The sequence below is a fragment of the Dermacentor variabilis genome, chromosome 5, assembly GCF_050947875.1.
Source record: "Dermacentor variabilis isolate Ectoservices chromosome 5, ASM5094787v1, whole genome shotgun sequence".
Taxonomy (NCBI): Eukaryota; Metazoa; Arthropoda; class Arachnida; order Ixodida; family Ixodidae; genus Dermacentor; species Dermacentor variabilis.
This window is the reverse complement of record NC_134572.1, coordinates 102805355-102815965: the sequence shown is the minus strand read 5'-3', so window position 1 is coordinate 102815965 and position 10611 is coordinate 102805355. Positions and strand designations below refer to the sequence as shown.

The window sequence follows — 10611 nt, the reverse complement described above, 5'->3', positions numbered from 1 at the left end:
TACCCTTGCCTGAGAGCTCTCGCCGGTCGATACAGGGGTTCGGGGTAAGAGCACCATTTGCTTGTCTGTGGCAGAAGGCATGTGCGTACAACGCTCACATTTGTCTAGAGCGCGGGAGCGGTACGTTTCGTTGTTCGTCCACTGAAGGAGGAGCTGGTTCTAGTCGGCTTACGCTCCTTTTGAGCATGCGTAGCCAAGCCGGCCGCCCTGTGCGGCTCGCGCGTCACTATATTCACTGCATTGCTTAGCTCAAAGTCAACTAGCCTACTCAAAGAAGAGAGCCACAGCACTCGTTAATCAGGTTCAAAAAAGTGACATTTTATCACCACGCATGTATCATCACTTGCCGCTGCGGCCATCAATTTTAGTAGACAAGTTTGTTTGGCAGCGCATGCGCAGAAAACAAAGAAAACCAAAGAACCAGAATTGCGTACCATAGAAAATGCTGATACACAATGAAGCGCACCGTACCCGCACTCTATACAAATTTGTTGGGGACTGTATCCACGCTCTGCGATTCCAAAACCCAGCGCACGGTCACAGTTAGCCCTGATGGAGGAACAAGAAGGGCAACGTAGGGGGCTTGTATTATGGACCCACCTATATGTTTCTATGCAACGAGCCTACTGAGTAACATGTTTGCGGTACTGCATTGTGAATCGAATGCTCTAGTATTTGGAGGAAATATGCTTCTTGGTGAAACAGAGTTAAGCACTGGGAACAACAGCGGCGGCATAACATAACCACGGGAAGATATACCGATGAGAGATTTCACATCACTGGCATTCACGCTTGAGTGGTCATTAATTTGAGTCTTCCAACAAAAATTTTGCCTACCCATATTTCAGAAGCTAATTTCAGAGGAATGCGGACTTTATTTAGGTACAGCATTGCGTTCATGCCGCAGATGAAAAACACTTACTGCTTGAATGTGGTGCCGTTAGGCATGCTGGTGCTCTTAGAACAACAGAGGTGCCGTGAGTTGTTGAGCACATGTTTATGTGCCGTCTATAGGATGGCGCTAGACTGTTGTTCCGGCTTGCATTTGATGAAAAAAATGTGATTTTGAAATTCACGATGTATGTTGTTTAGTGTACCTCTTGGGAAATTTCGGTGCAGATATATTTTACAGCGAAGCTGTTTATGGCTAGGGTTCCGTGGATATTTCGTGTCCGTCAAGAAATCTAACTGATCAAAAGAGCTCCCGAATTTTTGTGCAAGATCGCTTCATTATATGCAAAAGCTGATACATGTCATTGCATGCATTACATGCATATGCGCATTGCATGCACTTGCATATGCATATTCAGTAGATTAGTTATCAGTAGACACCATTTTCAATGTCTATGGGCTCTAAGGCTTCTATTTTTTTTTTTTGCTTACGGGGGTATGAGCCATTCATTGACTTACGGGACTGACAAATTTCTCTTTGCGTAGGAATAGAAATGCTTAGGCGTTTAATAACAGAGGTGATACGAGAATGTGTGTGCATACCTAGCGTCACAATGACCACCGATCAGGACAATAAATGCATATCCAAGTAATGAGACGTGCAAGCTTTTGCATAGAAAGAAGCGAATGATACTAGCATGGTCCTACTAAGAAAACCGACTAAGGCATTGTGATCAAGAAAATGTGTGTGTACGTTCGTGTGCCCCCGATCTAGAATGTGCGTGTGCGTGTGTGTGCGTGTGTGTGCGTGTGTGCGTGTGTGCGTGTGCGTGTGTGTGTGTGTGTGTGTGTTCGTGGGCCACCGATCAAGACCACTGATCAAAAATAAAAGTGTCTGTACTTGTGTCTTTCTACGGGATGACCACCGTCACCGCTCAAGAGAAATAAAATTTGCTCATGCCTTTGATATAAATTCTGCGTCACCTCTATGACGTGTGCCAAACAGCTTCGCTGGTAATCCACCTTCACTGCAGTGCAATGGCGTGTGATTTTCTTCCTTCTATTTATCACTAATGATGTTTTCTTTATCTGTCTTCATTGCACTATGCCGACGTCACTCAGCTATGAGTGCCGTAAATCGCTTCTACAGCGAAGCTGCATATGGCTAGTTTCCAAGGGATCGATGTCCGTAGACCAAAAACCATGGGCCGATCCCGAGGATAGTGCAATACCGGGCCATCCCCTGGCGGGGGCGAAGCAGGCTTCAAGCACTCCGTCAACTTGCAAAAGTATGTTTAATGTCTTGGTCCCGAGTACAGCCCGTATCAGATATTAAGCTGATAAGAACAGATGCTACTCCTTGACCCGCGTCGGCCACGTCTTAGTTCGCACCGCCCTCTCTTTGTGGGCATTCGGAGCCCTTGCGTATCTCCTTTATTTTCCTTCGGCTCTGCGGCGATGGCGGTCCCATAGAATGCTATGCGTGTCTGCACTCCTCCGGCTCCTCGGGGCGGCGGTCCCATCATTCACGCGAATGTACATATCAAAAATGTATATATAAATATAAGCAAACGAGGGTGTTTGTGGGGAACCAATTTCGTGTGGCCTGCGCTGTGTGTGACCGCTTGTGGTTTTCGAGTGACCCCACTACCAGTACTGTACTGCGGGACGTCGACCAAGGCACGATCGCCTTGGCTACGGTGAAGTAGTGTGTGCCCTCGGAGTGCGGTGAGGCGCGTGTCTGTTCCACGTGCCGGGATTCATGACTAAAATGTGTCGTGCCGCGTTTTGCAACAATACATGGTTATGTATATACCCCACAGTGCCTCATCATCTTCAAAGCTCAAAATTGTGGAGGAGCGACTAGTCAAGCTTCGCCTCCCATTTATGCGCATACGGCGTTTGACACACGACCAAGGACAGTTTACCATTAAGGGGCCCACATACACGGTTTCGCTGGTCATCCACGGAATGGCACTGAATTTTCCTTTAGCTGGCAACAGGCTATGCGTTTGAAATAAAGGCACAGCTTAATGTTTTCTTCGAAAACTAACCGGTTCTTCAATATAAGTGATAGGCATACGCCACTGTAGCCATTCCTAATTTATGTTTATGTATGTCGTGTTCGTTCTTTTATTCTTTCCTTCTTTGTTTCTTTTTCTGCGAAAAACAATAAATATTCAATATTAGTTCTGCTCGTATTCTTTCTTTTTCCTCTGCAACCCATTGAAACGAGCACACTGTCACCATAATACTATATTGACAGCTTGAATTGTGGTGCCAATATCATGATGAAAAAAAAATTATGGGGTTTTACGTGCCAAAACCACTTTCTGATTATGAGGCACGCCGTAGTGGAGGACTCCGGAAATTTCGACCCCCTGGGGTACTTTAACGTGCACATAAATCTAAGTACACGGGTGTTTTCGCCCCCATCGAAATGCGGCTGCCGTGGCCGGGATTCGATCCCGCGACCTCGTGCTCAGCCGCCTAACACCATAGCCACTGAGCAACCACGGCGGGTAATACCATGATGAGGCAGGCCGTAGTGAGGGACTCCAGATTAATTTTGAACCCCTGGAGTTCTTTAACTTGCACCTAAATTCAAGTACATGAATGTGTTCGCATTTTGCCCTGATCGAAATGCAGCTCCTGCAGCCGGAATCAAACAACTCTGAGAAAACAAAGCACTAGATTACACAAACGCCACACTGAAGTTCTGTGAATACCAATAGAAGCAACTATTGTGCTGTGCTGGAATATCAAGGAGGGCACAGATTACCATATGTAATACAGCTCGTTACTTCAAGCGCAGAGGGGCACGAAACTTGGAAGACTGCGGAAGATGCTTCCAGGCAGCTGTCAATGCCTTTGGTAGGTAGACAAGAGCTTTCCACTAGGAAAATGTAAGCAAATATAATGTTCAATATGTGCGTATTCAGCAGCGTGGAGGGTCCGAGGATAGTTGCAAAAAAAAAAGAGAGCTCTCTGGCTATTCGGTGAAATTTATTCTTGACCATGCAGTATAGAACCCTAGTGCCCTCCATGTTCTGACTCGTTAAAATTGGCTTGAGAGCTACGATAGCACCGCCCCGGTAACAACACGACATATGTGATTATGCGGATGTGACTAGCACACGAAGAGATGGATGGCTGCAGCCTACTAATATAAGACTATATCGGATGCTGCTAGAGCAGTTGTGTTGGGAGAGGCATTGAATATGTTAGTGTGGTGTGGATGGCGTGTTTAGAAAAACAGGAGGCCTACGACAATTGGAGCAAGATAAATATACCTGGTAGCGAAGCTTCCTTAGGAGCTCATACGTTCAAAACATGGCGGTCCATCGGCGGTTCATGGGGCTTAGCGCGATCTGTATGTAGTGAGAACACTTCCGGCGGAAGAAAAAATAATGTGACACCATGTTCGTTACAAGTAGAAGTGACGACATTTTGTTTTCGAAGGTGTGTAATTTGTTTTGTTGTCTTGCCTTTGGAGCTATATATTCAAATGCCCCGCCATTCAACTTGATAAGCGTTTCGACTTTCAGCGTGGAAAGCGATGCAGGAAAAGGCCAGCCGTACGGTTGCCGGATTCGCATCCCTGCACAGAACATACTTTCTTTGGAGGCTGACGAAAGCTTTAGGTGTAGAGTGCTGATCCTATTGTCGGATTCCAAGCCCGTCGGCCAGCGCACTCGCACGAAAACAACTACACAATTATCTGAGCGTCGTACCTCACTACTTTTGACTGAACAGACTAAGAAGCGATGAAACTACCCGCGTCACCAACTTCAGACAAACTTCGACAAGCAAAGAAGCACAACGTGCAAGTGGGGCGTATTTCAACTGGTGAACTTTTCATGCGCGCCTTTCTGCTCATTTCAAGACGTGCATTGCATTGCGAGTGATAGTGGCATCAACGCCCCCTGTAGCGATGTGCGCTGAAAAGAAATGCATTTATTAATAATAATAAAATTAAATAAACTTGTATTTTCTTAACTCGTCACGAATATATAAAATTGACTAGGAATTTTATTTTCGCTGAATGAATCTAACTGTGTCTCGCTTGAATTAAAACAACGCGTTTTTCTTTCCCAATGTTTGTTCCCTCCAAACATAGTCGCGCTTCAATCGCTGCTCCCATAACCCCCCATGCTGACGTCGGTGACGATCTGTACTGAACCGCTTTTCGCCCGAAGCTTCGCGACCTATTTGAGTCGACCTTGATCGGAGTGCCAACATGACGACCATGGCTTGCCAGAAGCAGCGTCATGTTCGCTTTTGCTACGTGCATGCCGCCACCATATGTTGTCAGAGTCGCACGTCTGCTCCGTCGCTTAGATGGCGCACTTGGCATCCTTTCTTCGGGGAGCGCTGTCTGACCAAAAATGCTGGACATAGATTTGACGCCGTCGGCTGGAATTCGGTTTAGTTTTGAGATACTTTTTTTTTCTCCTTCTTTTGTGTACAGTACTCTCCAAAAGTGACTATTGGAACTGCGTTCGTCTTTGTCACCGCGGCTTAGATAGAAGTCGTTAAAATCATGGCGTCAACGTTTCAGAAGAGCCGGATAAATTGGTTTCCAAGCTGGAGGCGGGCCTTTCATAGCACTGATTGCGCGCCATGGCAGCTGTTTTCCGCAATATTTATGCTTGTTGAAAGTGTACATGTCGCCCAAATTGAGACTAAATTGAAGATTGCCTAATTGCTTTGACACAATTGCGATTCACCGGCATTTTCTGCACTTTCTATTGTGTACCGAACACCTCTCTCCTAAATATTCGATGTGGTCGCCGGAACAACTTGTCCCTTGCTATTGTGTGCGGGGACATATCGTTCTTAATACATTTAACCAGACATGTCCATACAATATTTTGGTACCAATATCTACACAGACAGAGCTACAGGATGTGAACGGTGATACGGATGGGTCAATGTTGACTTTTTTGCGCGCATCATGTTCCGAGCTGGCTGAAGTATATCCCATAGCCTTCAATATTTCCTTCTATTACCACGTGCCCTCTTGTTACCAGATGAACCAGCATTTCTTGGAAGGCGCGATCCCCCTGCAGCAACGAACATTCTTCCTCTCCATCCGTGCTTACTATTACAACATTTAGATTAACCAATAATACGTGTTCAAATCATACATTAAACAAGAAATAAACAAATAGATGCTATTTGGATTCTAAGCTTGCTGTAATCATTCAGAACCTTTTGTTGTTAACTATTTTATAATATTAAATTCACGATTGCCTTTATCAATGCTTTCTACATTGAAATTCTTCTCGAGAAGCACCTACAACAGTTACGCTTTCCGCATAATTCGAGATCCAAAACACCGGTAGCGTGGAATTCGCGTTCGCATTGAAAAATACAATATTGTCATGGGAAAGCCGGCGTTTTTCGGACAAATGATCGCACGCACCGCCGCATTTGTGGGCCCGATCACGTGCCAATCTGCGCACCAGTACTTCGCTTCGTGTGACCTCTGTTAACGTCGAAAGAGACGCACCCCTTCTACCTAGTGGTCCCCTAGAGCTCTGAGCATCGCGTATGCGGCCTTCTTTCGCGTTGGCTTTGACTAGCCTGGGCGACTGTCTAATTTTGAGAATTAAAGCGGGCCGCTGTTGCAAACGATTATGCCAGATGGTATGCAACCACGCGCGCCCTCCCGACCAGCTGTGCGATTGACGTACCCGACCTTCTGCTGTGCCATGTCATCCTTCATCACGGCACTACTTAACAGCTCCTTAAGGACAGAGGCCCGCAATTTATTTCTAAAGTGATCGCTGGCATTCTCGGATCGTGCGCGACCCGGCACTACCTTATCAGAGCTCACGACTGGCCCACAAACTAAAGGGCTAACATAACGTTCGAATCGCATGGTCCCAGACATGTTGTCGATGGATGTTTCTTCCAACCACCGTGATTGGGTCGTGAGCCTAAGATTCGTGACGTTGGCTTACAATTCGTCCTGCTACGAACCCTACGGTCCCGCTACGAACACCCTGCGGCAGCAGGGTGTTCTTTTGCACTTACCACCAGTGACTATGCCCACGACGCCATTTCCCTAGCTGAGCACGCTCGTCAGGTGCCCACCAGCCATTAGCCACTTTGCAAGCACAGCCGAACACAATATAAGACAGCCGCCGCCGGCTCAACCGTTTTCGGCCAGGTTCCCTCGTCCTCCCCTGGGCTTCAACGCACTGGTTGGGGCTCTCCGAAAAAACTACTGTCACGTTGCACTGGTCCTTACCGCGTACTTCGACAAGCTTACGAAATCGCACTTCTCGTCTCCACGTCACCTACACGCCGCCCATACATAGTGACGTTGTGCACGCTGCGCACGCAGTGGCGATCTTCCTTGATGTGAAATCGGTGTCCGATAGTGCTACACCTGAAGCGATACTCGGTTCATTGAATGCTGTTGGAATCGGTGGTCGAATTTTTGAGTGGATCTGCGACCACTTGACGAGAAGGTACATTTATGTGCAGACAGAAGATGGCCACACTGCCACCTACGGCGCATGAAGTGGTGTCCCATAGGGTGGTGTATTGAGCTACACTTTCTTCAACCTAAGTATGAAGAAGCTCTAAACAAGCATCCGAACTGTCACTAAAGCATTGCATAACGTATAAAAGTCGGAACAAGTTCGATAAGGTTGACAATGACATTTGCACCCATGGACATGAGCAAGCGTCGTGCCGCAGCAGTGCGTGTCGCCGCGGCTCTGCCGCATCTACTGTAATGGCGGCTAAGGTAGCCGTAGCCGCTTACTGAAGAAGAGCGATAGCGCAGAAATGCAGAGTCTCAACGTCAATACAGAAAGCGTTAAAAACAACTCAACAACTCTGCGCAGAGCAATGAACTACAGACGGCGCTCACGAGCACTACCAACAACAGTCGAGATGCCATAGTGCTGCCACCCGACAACGACGTTCCCGGGAAGGCCACAATGCAGAACAAGCGCGGGAAAAACAAGCGCGCAATACCCAGCGTCACCGGAAACAACGCGCCGACGCCCGACGCCATAAAGAAGAATATTGCACAACCCCCTCAGCAAATGTAGCAGTAGTTTTGCAAAAGCTTCGCTAAATTAACCCTAATTCACCTTAAAGAACACCAAAGGTCGTGGGTTTGATTGCCGTCAAAGGTCCAGGGTTCGACTGCCTTAATTAACTCTACAATAACTCACTGTGGCTAATTCACCTATACTAACACGAATGGTAGTGGTTTGGAGTTCGACACAACGCAGCAAATACGTGCAAAGCGAATCCACACCGTGGCATGAAATGAGTTTCGCGTGAACAGTGAGAAGGCAACACGGCGCTTACAGGCACGGCGCACGTGGCAAATCGTCAGGCGTTTTGTCGTCTTTGCTATCGGAGCGGCTGGCGTCCCTGAACGGAACTCAGAAGGCACGACGGCCTTTCACGGTTGTGGTTTCCCTGTGCACCCAAATCGACATTTAGGTTAGCGTTCGCGCACGTAATTGATGCAGGCTGCTACCACTAGCACTTGCTGATGATCTCGAGCTTCAGCCACATTTGTCTGTTGTAAGGTCCTTTGCCGGCGGAAGGACTGGCGCCATTCAGTCATATCGTGGTGTCGAATCCATTCCATTAACCAAAGTACCCACACCGCACTTTGTTACTGTATCGTAAGCCATCTAAATTGACGGCTTGCGAAGTGTCTGTTACTCCAAACTGAGGTGGTCAAGCTTGGTTTGGAACTTGACCCTCCCCCCCCCCCCCCAAGGAAAAAGAAATGAGATGTTTGGCCCACTCTCATGGCGGCCATTTGCCATGTGGTGATACAAATGCACCTATTGAAATGTGGACGCCTTCGGGTTGCAGCAAATTTGATGTTTCCCTCCGACCCGAAGGTGTCCCCACCTCAATAGATACATTCGGGGCGCCTCATGGGAAATTGCCGCCATGGAATGGCCCAAAGATCCCATTTTTTGTGCTCACGATAGTTTAGACAGAAATTTAGACCTTTCCCAAGGGTATCACCCCTGAAGAAAGCCGAACGCCAGGCCGGGATACACTTCTGCCCATTTGAGAAACAGTGGTTGCCCGGCGATGGTGGTAATTGAACCTACAACCTCCCGTTTATCCTGGATTATGGCCAGAGTCCCTCGAAACATTTCAATGGCTATATAGTTATCCTGAGCTAACAAAGGTTGCGCTGAAATTATTTGCTCTTCAACATCGCCCACACAAAGGGAGCTTATAATAACACTATAGTAGTATATTACGCTTCCCACGACATCTTTTGGGCATTTGATCTGTCAGATTAACAGGCATCTGCAGTTACCCAAACTGAGTTACCAAATTTTATCTTATGTCTCAAGTTTTAGAAATTTGAGTAAGGTTCTCATAAAGGAATACATATAGCAGGAGTGACTACGGAGGTTGTTTACAGTGTATGACCAGCCTTGCAGTAAAGCAGTGCTGACTGAGACAGAAGTTGAAAGTTCAACGACGTCGACTATGCCATGGCAGCTGGACGAAAAAAAAGTGCGGTCTCTCGCGTTCATGTAAAACACTGTCTTCCGCCGGGGCACCACTAGCCGGAAACTTTTAACGCGATAGCGTTAAGGAGCTCGTGTCGCAGAAAAGCCGGTGTCGTCGGCGTCGGTGTCGGCGTCCGCGGCGTTGGCCGTGAGCGATAAATCACGGCAGGCACTTCATAAATAAAAAGCAACTTCCAAGATGGGCTGGGTGGGAATCGAACCAGGGTCTCCGGAGTGTGAGACGGAGACGTTACCACTGAGCCACGAGTTTTTTTTTTTTCTTTATTGCCGGCTTTGACATACACAAACAATACAGAAAAAGGAAAAAATATCTCAACAAGGATTTCGCTGGCACGCAGTACAAAAGCGCCTCTGGTGAACGCGGTGTTGCCTTAGAAACGAGCTGTTTCTAAGGCTCAGGCGTGCGTCGCTTGCTCAGGCGCACATTTCGTTGTCGCGCCGAACGCTGCGTTGCTCGACGCTCACCGCGTCCGATGCGGAGCGCGTAGTCGCTGCGCCGTAGCCCATTGTCTTACACCCCTTGGCAGGTCGACGGGAACGCTGTCGCGTCCCACTCTTGAAGGCGAAGCTTAAGCGTCCTCCAATTTTTATCTGGGATGTGCATGGAAAATGCGTCAGGAACGCGCTTGGAACGCTGTCACCCGAAGCGTCCTGTCCCCTGCGAGTAGCTCCGTTCGGCCCATCCAAGCGGCCGAGAATGTAAATATACGGTCGTCATATTCGCTTCCATTGCAGCCTATCCGACGCGGCAGGCCGTACCTTTATTTATTATCCAGCGGCCGTGAATATGCTCATTTGTTTAACATTGGCGAAACATCTATGGAGCATTCGATTGGCAGAGCAAGAGTGGAGGCATAGAGCAGAGCGGCGCGAGTGCGACAGCTCTGCTCATTGCCCCCATTGAAACGTTCTACGTGTTCCAAGAGCGGGTGCGAGGGCGATGGTGGGTCATGTGACGAGATTGTTTATCTTTCCGCGGTGATTATCAAGCGAACTTCAGGTTTTATTTTAGGGCTATTTTTTTACAGCGAAAGCTGTATATGACTAAACTTCTACATGTTTTTCGGCGTCCGGCGACAGAAACGGACTTCTTATTTCTAACAAACCCATATGGGTGCAGTGCGGCCGCGCAGAATTCGAAATGCGGAACAGAATAGCTCGACGTCAAAGTTATCGC

General features: G+C 47.7%; 1 non-coding gene across 1 annotated transcript; it reads right to left on the bottom strand.

The window, feature by feature from the left end:
* Nucleotides 1-2089: 2089 nt before the first annotated feature.
* Nucleotides 2090-2273, bottom strand: LOC142583824 (U2 spliceosomal RNA). The gene has a single exon (XR_012828665.1). It is a non-coding gene; the product is annotated as a U2 spliceosomal RNA (small nuclear RNA).
* Nucleotides 2274-10611: the final 8338 nt, after the last annotated feature.